We start from the raw sequence: 4049 nt of genomic DNA, 5'->3' as shown, positions 1-4049 counted from the left end.
TGGCCAGAGCCGGGGTCTCATCTGGAGGCTCAGCTGGGGAAGAGTCTGCTTTCAAGCTCCCGTGGCTGTCAGGAGGTCTGAGGTCCTTGTGGGCTGTCACACCGAGGGCTCCAGTTTCTTGCTGGCTGGAGGCTGAAGGCTGCCCCTAGGCCTCTCCCTCATGGCACTGTCTTCATCACAGCCCATGAGCGAGAGCGTCTCCTAGCATGCCTTCAAGCTCCCTAGAGGTTCTCTGGTTCCATTGAGAACATCCATGAGGCCAGTCTTTATCTCCTCACAGGACTGTTTGTTTATGTGACCTGGTACTTTTAGCGTCTGGTTTTTCTGAATTTTAGCAGAAGTTTCTGCAGTCACAATCTCAGCTTTTCCACCAGGCCATACTTTCCCGGCTGCTCAGAAGACATTTCTCTGTCTCCCCTGCTCTTCCCCATCTTGAATGTGGATGTCCTGGCTGGGAACTCAGCAGCCAACTCGTAAGTGTGGGTAACAAGCAGGGACAAAAGACCACCAGAGTCACAGAGACGCAGCTGCAGTGACACCAAGGTGAGAATCATCACCAGCAGCCACTTATCTCAGGACTGCTGGGTAAGAAAAATAAACTAGTGATTGTGACCATGAGATTTTGTTTAGGTGTATATTGCTACCTGAAGCTGACAGTATTAGATAGCATGAATTTGAAGGTCATCCCTTGGTCATTAACATGTAAGCAGAGAAAAAAGTGTGGCCCGGAACAGTCTGGGGCATGACCATGAGAAAGCAGGAGAGGGGGAAGCCCAGGAGAGTGGAGGAGCCGCTGTGTGTGGCGGCAGAGCCAGGAGCACTGGCAGAAGGAGCCAGGAGCGCAGCAGACTCCCTGTGGCCCCACCTGTGCTTCTGCGTTTCTTAATTTCAGCACCATTTACCACTGAGAGGGGCTGAGAATTTTCAAAATCATCAAGTCCTTGTTCCTTTTTTTTTTTTTAACAGTTCTGTCCTCAATATATCTCTTTCTTCTTGGTTTGTACTGTAAGCAGCAAAAAGAAACCAAACAGTACCTCCCATACTTTTCAGGGAAGCCTCTTTAGCTTGGTAACCCAGCCCAGTCTCAACCCATCCTCCTTGCCGCATACCTGCAGGTGACGATTTTGCTCAACTTGCTCTTACGACTTTGCAAGCATCTCCCTTCCTCCGGTTTTCAGTGACATTGTCCTTGCTTGCTTCCGAGTCCTCTCTGGCAGTGATCTTTTTCAAAATTATTATTATTATTATTTTTGAGATGAAGTCTCATTCTGTTGCCCCGGCTGGAGTGCAGTGGCGTGATCTCAGCTCACTGCAACCTCTGCCTCCTGGGTTCAAGTGATTCTCCTGCCTCAGCCTCCCCGTTAGCTGGGATTACAGGTGTGCACCACCACGCCTGGCTAGTTTTTGTATATTTAGTAGCAGTTTCGCCATGTTGGCCAGGCTAGTCTTGAACTCCCCACCTCAGGTGATTCGCCTGCCTCGGCCTCCCGAAATACCGGGATTACAGCTGTGAGCCACTACGCCCAGCCTCTGGCAGTCATCTGAAAGCTCAGATTTCCACCAACAGTTTGCTCAAAGCAAATTAGGCTTTCTCTACCACAGTCTCCCAAATCACCCTCTGCCCCTGTCCAGTTCCAAAGCTGCCCCAACACTTCTAGGTATTCCTTATAGCAGCCCCCCACTTCCAGGTACTAAATTACCTGTTAGTTACTTAGTGCTGTATGACAACAGTACTGCAAAGTGATTGGCCTAAAACAACACACGTTTATTACCTCAGTTTTCTGGGGTCAGGCACAGCTTAGCAGGGTCTTCATCTTCAGGGTCTCAGAGGCAGCCATCAGGGGTGTCGGCTGCATCTTCGGTCTCATCTGCAGACCTGTCTGGGAGGGATCCCTCCCCAGTGCTCGTGGTCATTGGCAGAATCTGCTTCCTTGTGGTTGTGGGGCTGAGGGCCTCCATCTCTTGCAGGCTGTTGGCCGGAGGTCATCTCAGCTCCTAGCTGGGTATTAGCTGGAGGCTGTCCTCAGTCCAGTGCCGTGGGCCTCCCCAGCTTGGCTGCGTGTGGCAGCAAATCCAGCCAGGCAGTCCTCAGCAAGAGAGACATCACAATCTCACGGGTGGTCAGTGCCGGAGGGACGCCTTCCACCTTTACCACACTCCATGGGTTAAAAACAACTCATGGGTCTCACCCATATTCAACGGGAGGGGACTACCCAAGAGCCTGCATTCTGGGGGGCAGGGTAACTGGGGCCATCTTAGACGCTGTCTACCATGACGAGGCTGTCACCTTCTGAATTGCTTACTCTCCTTTTGGTCCCCCAGATCCACTCGGCTCTCTTCTCTTCTGCGTCCTGCTCTATGGCCTGGGAAGCTGATCTCCAAGGATCGCATTCCTAGGGCTCTCTGGCCCAGGGGCTTCCCGTTGGGTTTGCCCAATGGACAGCCATGGCAGAAGATCAAAGGGAAGATGGCAGGAAGCTGTCCCCCACTCCTCGCCTGGCTGAGTTCTGGCGATGGCTGCCATCCAGGGTCCTGAGTCCCACCAGGTACGGTCACCATGCTTGCACCGCTAGTGCCTCTGGGGCTGTGATGGCAAAGGCGTCCACCTGGGGCAGCCCCGCCCTTGCACTCGGTTCATTCGACCTCTGGGATTTAGCTTTCTGTGTCCTGCTGGCCCTGACTGGTCCACCTCCTTCCTGGGTTGGCCACTCTGGGAGGAAGTGTCCCTAAATGTCCTAAATGTCTCTTGTTTATTGCAGTTTTTACCCCTTGAAGTGAGAAAGAACACGTCTACAACCCTCCCTCATTCCAGAGGCTGTGTTTTTGCCCTTTGGTCATGCAGATGGGGCTAAAGCGAAGTCACAGCGTGGGAAAATGTCTTCTTAACATCACACTGATCTCCTTAAGGCAACGAGCCCCACATGCTCTCTGAGGCCTGTGCACGTGTTCTGAGGACCCAGTTATGTGCTGCGTGATTCCAGAGGTGAACAGACCCTCACAGATCACCTCTCCTCACCCTCTCATGAGAGGGAAACTGAGGCTCAGGGGGAGAACTGGCAAAGGTTACACTTGGTGGTGGGTTTGGAATCTGCCCTATGGACGCCCGACTAACCATTTCTGCCAGATGCGCATGGGAAGTAAAATGGGAAGAGGTGCTCCATAGAAGAACGGGACGTGGGTACAGTCACGTGGACCCGCGAGCCGGTCACCTGCGAGGCACCAGGGCCTACAGGAAAGGTGCCCGCTGTCGGCTTCCGCAGGGAATTTCGTTATCTTTGTGAGGTAGGGTGGAACTTGCATCCTGAACATTAAAGTTTACATGCCAAGGAGGGCAGTGGAGTCCTTGGAACTTCCTGCCTCCCCCGAGGCTGCCTCCCCATGCGATTGACCTGGCCCGGCTGGGCCTGATGCTGGGCTCAAAGAGAACACAGGTCTCACCCTCCTATGTGGCGTGTGGTGAAGACTAAGGAGGTCCCCAGGGCCCTGAGTGTTGCCCTTGGGTGCATTGGAGTAGAGGCCAGGGAAGTCCATGTCCTTTCCAAGCCAGGCCTTGCTGCCGAGGTACAGCCGCAATGTCCCCCTTCCAGCTGCAGAGCCGCTGCTTCCTCATCTGTCAGGTGGGAACAACGACCCCCACTCTGTGCACCTCACTGGCAGTAGCGAGCACGAAGTGTGAGGGTGGACTCTGCAAGGTGGAAGCCATGTCCCTGCAGGTTGCATCTGTGCTGCCTGCCCTGCTGAGGGACGGGAACGGCAGCATAGCCTTCGGTACCATGTACCTTGTTTGTCAAGACTGGACCTGCCACGGCATGGTGGCCCTTCTCCTGGGGAAACACACTGTGCCCTAGGAGGTGTGTGGACAAACACCTTCACAGCACTGATGCTGAGACAGCCAGAGCCCAGAAACGCCCAGCCGCCCCCGGTAGGAAAATGAGTAAGTAAATTGGGGCAATTGGAGATTGTGATGTCTCTCTTGCTGAAGACCACCTGGCTGGATTTGCTGGGGTGGGACCCAGACCGGGACTTTTTCATACACACAAAACGGGCTG

At 53.8% G+C, this 4049-nt stretch overlaps 1 long non-coding RNA gene across 1 annotated transcript; it reads left to right on the top strand.

Moving 5' to 3' along the window:
• The first annotated feature begins 253 nt into the window (after positions 1 to 253).
• On the top strand, positions 254 to 4049 carry LOC107976880 (uncharacterized). The gene is made up of 3 exons (XR_001721168.3): positions 254 to 543; positions 2323 to 2546; positions 2760 to 4049. It is a non-coding gene; the product is annotated as an uncharacterized LOC107976880 (long non-coding RNA).

Source organism: Pan troglodytes, chromosome 11 (assembly GCF_028858775.2).
Source record: "Pan troglodytes isolate AG18354 chromosome 11, NHGRI_mPanTro3-v2.0_pri, whole genome shotgun sequence".
NCBI lineage: Eukaryota > Metazoa > Chordata > Mammalia > Primates > Hominidae > Pan > Pan troglodytes.
Note: the sequence above shows the minus strand (reverse complement) of the source record. Positions and strands in the feature narration are given on the sequence as shown.